Source organism: Protopterus annectens, chromosome 1.part1, assembly GCF_019279795.1.
Source record: "Protopterus annectens isolate FY-2018-M chromosome 1.part1, PAN1.0, whole genome shotgun sequence".
Lineage (NCBI taxonomy): Eukaryota > Metazoa > Chordata > Ceratodontiformes > Protopteridae > Protopterus > Protopterus annectens.
In genome coordinates, this window is record NC_056726.1 from 61,738,304 (window position 1) to 61,750,427 (window position 12,124).

Below are 12,124 nucleotides of genomic sequence, written 5' to 3' on the forward strand. Positions count from 1 at the left end.
TCCGGATGGACTCACATCAGAATTTTACAAAGCATTTTCCCCCTTGATAGCCAAACTACTATACTATACACTGAATTACATAATAAACTATAAAATAAATGATATCCACTTTAATGCCTCTAAAACCATCTTTATATTAAAAGAACACACAGACCCCCAAAATCCCAACAGCTACAGACCCATCTCCCTCTTAAATATAGATACTAAAATATTTACCTCTATATTTGCAAACAGAATGAAAAATCTGATAGAGAAAATCATCTCCCCAGAACAATCCGGTTTTTCACCACATAGTCAGACTAGTGACAATACATTAACATTAGATGCACTAATATCCTACGCTAATCGATACAATATCAACATCTACACAATGGTAGTGGATGCCCACAAGGCATTTGATAGGATTAATCTAGAATTCTTACTCTAAACACTACCCTACTTTAATATACCCAATAACTTAATTCAGATCATCCAAACTCTCTATAGCAACCCATACACATCTCTATATATAAATAAAACTTGGACAAATAGGATCCTAACAAAAATGGAACAAGACAAGGATGCCCATTATCACCCTTCCTGTTTAACCTATACCTAGAACAACTCTTTCTATACATTAAACAAAATACATACCACAATCCTCCATCAATACACAACTTCAAAATATACCTCACTGCATTTGCGGATGATCTGAACATATACTGCACTACACAAAATTCAGATATAAACAAAATAATAGCTGCAATTGAACGTTTCTCGACTATGTCTAACTACAAACTAAACCTCAATAAAACTAATATTTTCCCCCTAAAAACACCCAAACTCATCTCACTAATACCATTGTTAAACACAATAAAAATAAAAGAAGAAACTAAATACCTGGGAATCACCTTTTTCCAGAATAACAAAGACTTCTACCAACACAATGTAAACCTTAAATGGCAAAATATAATGCAAGACTGTAAAAGATGGAACAACCTAAAACTACCATTCTTGGCCAAAGTATCAATAATCACAATGAACATTTTACCTAGACTAATGTATATATTCATGACATCACAGACAACAATACATAATAAATTCTTCAAACAAATTCATACCTTCCTAGCAAAATTTATATGGGAACCCAAAAAAAAACAGAATCTCCTATCCAAAATTAACACTCCTCAAAAGCAAAGGAGGACTAAATCTACCAGATTTTAAAATGTACTACTCAATCATTAACACTAACAGAATATTAAGAATAGCTGAACATAACCCGTCAATGGAAAATTGGTCTCCTCTTTGGGTGACAATCTATTATAGATATATTAAAGCTCTATGTTTCAATCCCAAAGCACTTCCATTCCTGAAGCAGAAAGAAATACAAACTTATAACATTATAGAGCCCTTAAAACATTTTATCAACTTAGCGCAAAAACTCTTTCAATTCTTGAACCTTAGACAAGCCATAACAATACTGCAACCCCTTCATAAAACCCCAAATTTAAAAATAAACAATAAGATGCTGGACTTAGTCCCTTTTCCCAAACTGAAAGATAAAATAATCCAAGATATTTATCCCTACCTTAACTGTTCAATACAAGAAATGAGGACCAACTTAAATCTCCCTAAACCACACATAATAATCCTGAGACAAATCAAAGAACTGTGTTCCAGTTACCTCCAAAATGTTACTATGACCAATAGTAACATAGAAACGTGTAGCAGGTTTTGGAAAACTATTATCACAACAAAGAAAACTATTACTAATTCATATAAAATGATAAATGAAATCAAATACCAGAAAGACCTCCTCTTCTCTAACCACTGGAGAAAAATTAAACCATACATAGATGATCAGCAAATAAGCCAGGCAATCAATCTAACACTGACGATTATACCCCTCAAAAAGTTAGCATACACTCAGCTCATGATCAATAATAATGCTTATTTTACACCTGCAATCCTACACAAATTTAACACATCAAAATCACCTTTCTGCTCACACTGTAAAGACCATATAGCTGACTTAATCCATGTATTTTGGAGCTGTAAATGTGTCTATAAACTCTGGAACTCTCTCAAGGTACAATTACAAAAAATGGGTTATCAAACATCAACATTAACTTGGGAATCCACTCTATTACACATTCTCCCACCCAACATACCAGGAAAACAAGCAAATGCACGTTTAACAATTTTCCTACTAATGAAACTGTATATAGCTTTTAAATGGCTAGATATGATAAATATCTCTTGGGAGGGTTTTAAACAAGTAGCTATACAACCCCTTTTAGCTCATAAAATAGTAATAGATAAAAGAAACAAAAAACATGAAATCCAGAAAAATTTGGGAACAAAACTTTAATATCATATTAGCATAATTCATCACACAGCAACTTAGAAATACACTATAATGGAACCAAAGAACACATACAAGTTCAGATATTAAATAATAACTTGGATATTACGAATGTATATACTGTCTATATAACTGTGGAACTAACAGTGAAAGCATCTATGTACATAGTGTAAATAGATATGTTGTACGACCTATATCCTGTGGTATTTGACATCAATGTATAACATATATATATATATATATATATATATATATATATATATATATATATATATATATATATACGGTCATGTTGTAAGTTAGTTTTTATTTGTGACATTTATTAATGTAAAAATAAAAATAAAAATTATTGAAAAAAAAAATAAAGTCATTGTTTGTTAGTTACATTAGACCCAAACTTGAGTAAGGAATAACAATATGGAAGCCCTATCAGAAAACAAACATGAGTAAACTGGAAAGAGTACAATGAAAATATACCAAGGGTGTCCATGGATGTGAAAATGTAAATTATTATAAAAGATTAAAATATCTGAACTTGTACAGTGTATCTTACAGATAACTAAGAGGAGATCTAATTCAGGTGTATAGGGCATTTAGTAACAACTACCTCTGGGAATGTTTGTTTTTATCAAAAAGTACTAGAGAATCATCAGACATCCTATGTAGAAGATTCTATAGGAATGAGATGTTTACTAAATGGTTCTCTGGGAGAGCAGCTGATGCATGGAGCAGACTACCAAATTACATTTAAGCAAGTACTAGTTTAGATATTTTTAAGAACAGCCTTGACACTTATTATGGGAACAAGTGTTTTGGTATATTGGCAAGCTAGAAGGGCATTAATGCCCGTGGTTGAAATATTTATATGCATGTATGAAGTTAGAATAGAGAGAATCTCCTGCATTATTGTTTGGTAACTTGCAATAGAGATGTTTGAAGACCAAAGAAGACGAGTTTGATTGTTGGAATGAGGCTGGTGCATTTGTTGAAGAGTAGGGGATTTGCCAATTTGGTATACAAGAAGATACATACCTATGTCTCCAACATTGCTCATTCAAGGTTCTTTAATAGTAATTTTTGCATTTGTGCTTCAGACCATTTTAAAATTCTATGTTATATAAACACAACTCATATGTAATGAGGTTTTGATCCTTACACTAGGATGAAATGGTTATTACAGGGTGTTTCCCTTCATGCCAGTCTCTGTACGTTTTTTCTCCTAGCCCGCTGATATTTACAGTATCCCAGATTTTCACTCTCATTATTTTTCCACAGCTGTTCCATGTCTGTTGCAGGTTCATAAACAGTACACTTACAGTTGCATACAGTATGTTTTTTGTTTATTATTTTTGCAGATCTTTACAGAAAATCCATGCTTTCTTAAAGGTTGTCACATTAACAGACTGAGTACTGTTTTAAAAATAGCTACATATTCTAGTCCCCCACCCCCACTGCACAGTATTGGTAAGAGGGCTTGACTTATTCAGTTGTACATGAATTATTTTAACCTTGCTGTTTCAGCGGTGACAGTCATCTAGAGCCAAGGTTCATTGCTAGGCTCATATGTTGCAGTTTATTCTAACTAATTATGAAAGTATGAGAAATGCTTTGTTTGCAGTTTCTTCTTGTGAGAAAAAAATCTCCTTTGAACAGTTTGATTTCTTCCATTTCACCAGTCAAACCTCATTGTTTAAACTATATGTGTGTGTGTGTGTGTGTGTGTGTGTGTGTGTGTGTGTGTGTGTGTGTGTGTGTGAGTGAAACTCTGATGATGCTTCTAGGGCTATGGCCACTGGGATTGCATTGAGGAGGTTTGCCTGGCTGCATTGTCAGAACTTTCCAAAAGATGTTGTTTGTCTTTTTGGCTTTTCCCAGTTAGGGGTCATCACAGAGAAACTCCGGTCTGCTAATGATTGGCAGTCTATTTTTTTTTTATGGTGCCGAGTTGCCAGCCCTACACCCAACCTTCAACGAAGGTACACCCATTCACGCATGTCTTTCGGAGGTCACTTGACCGCGGGGAGGGCATGCAGATTCCACACAGAAGGCACTCCAGCCAAGAATCGAACAGGAGAACCTCTTGCTGTGAGGCAACAATGCTACCACTGTACCTTCCAGAAGATACAAAAAAAAAATTAGATTTTACATTTTCATTTGGACAGAGAGTTATTTTTGGACCCTGTGCTGCAGAGGTTGTCAAAAATGTGATGAGAGGAATAAACTGATTCAGAGAATCTTTCAGATTTTTTCAGCCCTTGTTTTCCAAAATTTCCAGGGGATTGTCTACCCTTCATCTAATTTTGGCAAGAGATAAAATAAATAGTGTCAGCAAAATGCTGGTAAACAGACATTTAAGATGGAATGGCATGTGTTCCAAAAAGAAAGCAGGAACACCCTCAAAGCAAAGGGCAGTCTAACAAGTCAGAATGACTGTTTAAGGGACCATGCCCTTCAAATTGTTACAGACAATACCACAGTCATGTGGTACATCAACAAGCAAGGGGGAACCAGGTCTTACCCTTTATGCAGAGTAAAAAGTCAGCAAAATAAATCCACCGGTTGAGACTAAAACAAGCAGAATTTAATATATACAAGAATAATATACAAGGTTTAGTGCTTTCACTCGCAACAAGGCGAGCTTCCTCAGAACAGTTTGAATAATGTCATTACATTCAATTATATATTTAAAATTGGCGCCAAAAAGCGCTGGCTTAAAGTGATAGCTTAAAGTGATTTGGTGCATTAAAATAATGCATATAAGCTATCCACATATAGGTTCATAGGTTCATAGGTTCATACTAGGCTATCTGCCCAAGGGCATTTATAAGCCTAGCCCATAGTTATGTGGCTTTCGCCACCCCTTTAGTTTGAATAAAAACTATGCCTATCATTTTGCTGTGCCTCTGTCAAGCAGTGACACTGAAGTAATCCCTGGGGTATATCTGCGATCTCCCATCCATTGGTCAAGATTCCTCTTGAACAAGGCCAGCGAGGTGCTCTGCCTCACATGTACCGGGATTTTGTTCCACAGCACAGGGAGTCTCTGGGTGATGAATCTGTCCCTCCAGCATGTTCTATTTATAACCGTGTCAAGGTTTAAGTCTCCCGCCCTTGTGGTTCTGAGGGATCTAGATTTTTTGAGGTGAAGCATATTCATCAAATCTGGGTTTGACATGGCCTTACATGTCAGGCACAGGTCACCTCTGAGCAAGCGGTATGAGACTGAATAGAGCTGGAGTTCTTTCAGTCGGGCAGCATAAGACATATTTTTGAGACCCTTTATAAATTCCTAAACAAGTTGCATTACAATTCTTTATAATATAAAAAAATAATAAAATAATAAAAACTATGTTGCTAATGCAAGTTAATAGCTGTTACTTAATAACACACCAGACAAACAAGTACTAGTTATTTAACAACAGTAATGGTTTTATAGTTAGATAATCGTTGATGCCTGGTGTAGTAATGGCATCTGTTAATACTTGCCAATATAGTTCCCTATAAGCCAGGTAATTTTTTACATTTCCTCCTCTTGGGTTGTTCTTTACAATCTCTAAAATAGCAAACTTGAATTTATGCTCATTTCCTTTTTCTATAATATGCCTGGCTAGGGCATTCTTTGTATCATTATGTTTTATACAATATAAATGGGAATATATTCTTTGTCTTAAAAATCTCTCGGTCTTCCCTATATAGAACGCGGGACAGACCGTGCATAATGCTATATATACCAACATTTTTGATTTACAATTGCCTTTAGACAAAAATATTTTGGTTCTGTTTAAATTCTTTAACATAACAGGGCTTGTTTCATATATATTAGAACATTGGTTGCAAGCCCCACATTTAAGTGTGTGTGTGTTTGTCCCATTCATAACACTTTTTCTTTGTTCTAACATATTTTTTATATTTCTGCCCATTTTGTTCACAAAAATTGGCCTTATTCCTACAATGTCCGATATTTCATGTTCACTAGTCAGCAGATGCCAGTTTTTAATCATAATATCTTTAATAATGTTACTAAAATGACCAAATTCAGTAATGCATGCCCTATTGAAATTGTTAGAAACTATAGAAGATGAGACATTAGTAGTAGGTTCCTGTGCATTAAATCCTCCATTAGTTCCAAGTAGAGATGTATATCTGCTTTCTCTAAAATCAATAACATAGGTAGATATATTATTCATTAAATCTAAGTCGTATCCCCTGTCCGAAAATAATGCAGTAATATGTTCTATTTCTTTAACCACGTCTGTGTACTCAGAAGTCATTCTCATGGCTCTGATACACTGACCTTTATATATATTTCTCTTCACTTTTCTGGGATGGTAACTGTGGATTTAATTATGATTAAAAACTGGCATCTGCTGACTAGTGAACATGAAATATCGGACATTGTAGGAATAAGGCCAATTTTTGTGAACAAAATGGGCAGAAATATAAAAAATATGTTAGAACAAAGAAAAAGTGTTATGAATGGGACAAACACACACACGGTTAAATGTGGGGCTTGCAACCAATGTTCTAATATATATGAAACAAGCCCTGTTATGTTAAAGAATTTAAACAGAACCAAAATATTTTTGTCTAAAGGCAATTGTAAATCAAAAATGTTGGTATATATAGCATTATGCACGGTCTGTCCCGCGTTCTATATAGGGAAGACCGAGAGATTTTTAAGACAAAGAATATATTCCCATTTATATTGTATAAAACATAATGATACAAAGAATGCCCTAGCCAGGCATATTATAGAAAAAGGAAATGAGCATAAATTCAAGTTTGCTATTTTAGAGATTGTAAAGAACAACCCAAGAGGAGGAAATGTAAAAAATTACCTGGCTTATAGGGAACTATATTGGCAAGTATTAACAGATGCCATTACTACACCAGGCATCAACGATTATCTAACTATAAAACCATTACTGTTGTTAAATAACTAATACTTGTTTGTCTGGTGTGTTATTAAGTAACAGCTATTAACTTGCATTAGCAACATAGTTTTTATTATTTTATTATTTTTTTATATTATAAAGAATTGTAATGCAACTTGTTTAGGAATGTATATGTGGATAGCTTATATGCATTATTTTAATGCACCAAATCACTTTAAGCTATCACTTTAAGCCAGCGCTTTTTTGCGCCAATTTTAAATATATAATTGAATGTAATGACATTATTCAAACTGTTCTGAGGAAGCTCGCCTTGTTGCGAGTGAAAGCGCTAAACCTTGTATATTAATCTTGTATATATTAAATTCTGCTTGTTTTAGTCTCAACCGGTGGATTTATTTTGCTGACTTTTTACTGTGAGTGGATTATCTGTTTGGGAATTTGTGTTTAGCATCTTGTTGTTGTCCCGAACGGTATATTGACTTTGATTCTGGTGTTCCTTTATGCAGACTAGTCATGTTACCTTGGGATATAGCTTTACAGCACAGTCTCACTCTACAGGCATCCTATACCCTGGCACAGCAAAATTATGTGGCAGATAAGCTAAGTAGGACAAAGGCAGACCCTCATGAATAGAAATTAGATGAGGTGGTCCTCTAAGATCTGATCCATCTGTGGGGATTTCCTCAAGTAGACCTCGTTGCTTCCTCTCTAAACAATCATCTTGGTAAATTCCATTGCAGGACTTCATGCACGAAGGCCTGGAAGACAGATGCCTTTTCTTCCTGTATACTTTCCATGCTTTCCACTCATATACAGCGGACCTCTGAAGTGTCAGAAGAAATACCCCAAGACCATTGTGGTAACTCTCTTCTGACACAGGCAACAGTGGTTGTCTCTCTCTCTTTTTTTTTTTTTTTTTTTTTTTTTAGAAATGGCCAGGGGCAATTCCCACAAGCTCCCATATAGAATGGATCTACTCACATAAGAACAGGGACATTTGATACATCCTGAACCCAATCAGCTTTAAATGACTGCCTAGATAATTGGGTCTTCTATCCCTTTAGGCCCCTGTTTACTGAGGATGTGCAGCAGGTACTGACAGAGGCAAGAAAATCTGCTGCAGAAAATCATACATTAGGAAATGGAAAAGGCTTTCTATCTGATGCCAACAACATATCCAGCACCCACTCAGGGCTAGTTGTTTTCTGGTTTTACAATATTTGTGTGAGTTACCATCCTATGGTCTTTCTTATTCCTCTACCAAAGTTCATTTATCAGCTGATTCTGCATGTCCACCCATGCATGCTCCTCTTTCAAATCAATCTCATGTCAAAATGTTCTTGAAAGGAGTTTTGCATTAAAGACCTCCAAGAAAACTGATGGCTTCACCTTGAGATCTTTAGTTTGTGTTTTTGAAGCTAACACTTGCTTTATTTAAACCAAGCTAACTTATCAGGCTAACTTGAGGTTCTTTACTCATTGCTCCCTATGAGTACAATTGTCTGGAAAGTAGAGCTCCTGGGTATCCTGTAAGAGTATACTCATCTTTAAAATAGACTTCCCTGTACTTCTGAAACAATTAGACACATCGCTGCTTTCAAAGCCTAATTTCTGAATTCTGCTTAAGGTGCATACTTACAACTAAGACTGCAAGGCAACATCTACAAGCTGACATGATTTTCCAAGCATGACAGTGAAATGGTTAGCATGGGATCTGCAGCACTGGAGTTGTTAAGGAGCATTTACAAAAAGTTATGAGAATATAAGCCATTTCCATATTTACATTAGCAATGCAAAAACAGAGTGTCATACTGTCATGTTGGAAATGGTTTATTCAAGCAGTGGGTTTTAGTAAAAAATGACATTAAGGCGTGGTGGGTAGAGTGAAGACATTCTGAGATATAAATGAGCTTTTGTTAAAGCAGTTATGATTATTACCTATCTTTTTGTAACTGTATTAATTTCATAAAAGCTGCTTAACCTACTGTTTAACAAATGGTGCTGTATTTTAGAAAACATTAAGCCATACACTGATACTTGCCATCTAACACAAATGATTTTGTAAATTAATATTGTTTCGAATTTATTATAAGTGTAATTTGCATAGATTCTGCAATATCACAAAAAGCCATTACATTATCTGTTCTTGTCACACATCATTGGAAAGCTCTTGAACAGGCGACCAGTCCCCTCACTGACATCATGGATTTGTCTTTCACAGTTACAGAAATATAACCTTTTGTTTGAACATAACACTACTAGTTTTGGAAAATAAAATAAATTTTTTTCTTTTTTAAATCTGCAGTATAATATGAGCATCTACAGACAGACCGTTGATGCTTACACCAGATTATAGCCCGTTGTCTATAAAAAAGATATATCTTTACATTTTTTATAACTTAGACCATTTATCAGATATTATAAGTGGTGTTTGAAAGACATGCGTAGAATGGGCGTACCTTCGTTGAAGGTTGGGTGTCGAACTGGCACCTCAGCACCTGTAAAAAAAATCTACTGCCAATCATTAGCATACCGCAGTTCCGCTGTGGCGACCCCTAACTGGGAAAAGCCGAAAGAAGAACATAATTCTAATGAAGTATGTTTTCAGTAGAGGATTTCATAGAGAAGCTCTTAGGAAGCAAGCGGTTTCCTGACTTAGAAGATCACAGGAACTAAAGGTGTTAATCAACCTCCTGCTGTTCAGGATTAAATGGATTTAACATGGGAAACTGTTTTGCTGATTACTCTGAGCTCTGCAAGAAGACCACCTTGAGTTGCAAGCTCTAATGGTAAGTAAGCCCTATCTTTAGTTCCTCAGAGACAGGGTTTTTTAGGAAACTAGTCCTTCTTTTATGCCTAAAGTGGCATTTGAGTTTACTTTAAGCCAAACTAACCATCTCCCTGTTTTCTTTCCTGAACCCATAAATGAGTGAAAAAGGATTTTCAATACCTTGGATTTCAACAGACAACTTCGGTAGCTATCCTGATGGAATAAAATTGATCAGACCTTTGTCTGTGTTGTTCATTTCCTGTGAGGATAAAACAATGGGACAACCTGTGTCAAAACAGACTTTCCAAATTATGTTCTCAGACTATTACCTTTTGTTATTCTCACTACTACAAAAGTATTCCAGGCAGGGTCAAGGCTCACTCTACCAGGGCCTTGTTTTCATATATGGCTTTTTGGAAAGGGATGAATTCTAGAAGTATTCTAGAAACATCAACTTGTTTTTCTGTACATTTACAAAGCACTATGAGCTCGATTCCTTCCCTAGGTCTAGATCAGGATTTGCTAGGTCCATTCCCAAGGACCTCCTGGACTCTTCCTCTTCCACCTCCCAAATCTTGAAAGCCAGGATAATCTACCCATATAGCTTAGGCTACTTCAGCAGTGATCTGTATTATGAACATAGTACAAAGTAAAATTATTGTCATAATAGATGTTCAAATGATCATTGCTGCTATAGCTGCACCCTTCTTCCATCCAACTTATGAAAAAAAAATGAGTATGTTGTCCTGCCAGGCTATGGTTAAATATAGTTTTACTCTTAGCTATGTCCTGTCAGGGCTCAGACTCTCTCTCTCTGTTTGCATGAAGACTCTTTAGAGCTTGGTGCTCAAACCAATTGCTTCAGGAAGCTCAACTTGAGCTGCCCAGTGGTTTGAGTGCATGGAATGTGCTCTGAAACTTTGGAAGCTATCCATCTATTATATCCTTGGACTAACTGGTCCAGAGAGTGTCACGAGTGGCCCTCTTTGGACTGGTTCTTGTGACATGGTATAAGGGTTTGATACATAATGTCATGCCTATTCAAGGGCAATTATGATTTAGAACTGATATTTGTCAGCTATGCCATGTTCAGTGAGAAAGGCAGCATGGGTAGAATTAGGGTGATGTAAGGATGAAGAAAGGCAGTGTTAGACCTTAGACAGTACATTCTGAGGAAACCTGCATACACCCACCCCTGTGTTGTGCATTTCTAATTAATGATAAACTGAGCAACAAACATATTTTCTTATATCTATTATAAAAATGAAGTAGCAGAGACAACTAGTCCATAGTAATGTGATTTTTATTAAATGTGAAAAAATATTTGACACATTTCTTTTGCATGTGTAAGTTAATAAAAACATTTTCTCTCTCAAACTAATGCTGATACAGTCCAAAGGTGACTTCAAACAACTTTCTTTTGTCTACAGTATTAGTAGAAAATCTCCAGGCTACTTCAGGTTCAGACAGAATTGGAAACATTTATTACCAGTGTCTGAGCTAGTGTTAGAGCATCTTGCCTGTAATAAAGTCTCTAACTCTGAGTGATTTGTCCAATGTTCCTCTTCCAGAGAACATTTCATTGTCTGTTCCTGAAAGTATCCCTGAAAATCCCTGAAAATCCTGAAGAAGAACATTCCCCACTGCTGTCCCTGTTGCTAAACCCAGTTCTAATTATTATATTACGAGGTCACTTTGTATCTGAAGACCGAATCCTAAATACACGGCAACCTAGACATGATTGTTATTGTTTGTATATCTTTGTATAATTTGCATGCTCATCCAATTGTCATTTTTCATTGCAGAGCAGAATAGTCAAAGACGGAGGATGTAGATCAGAGTGTGTAGTACCTTTAAGAGCTATTCCAGTCCATGGGCATGTAAGTACTGAGCATGTGCAAGCAAGAGTGCCATTTTGAGTGAACGTTCGAAGTGAAAGCATGTATGTGTGTAATTAAAGCAGTAGTAAATAATATGGAGGTAATGGCAGGAATGAAGGTTTGACTAAGACTATAAAGAGCCCTGAGTTGCTTGCCGAAACTATTAGTAAGAGATGAAGTTCAAAAAAATGTTCAAACTAGTCATGATAGAAGAATCAGAAAGTAACTAGGGAAG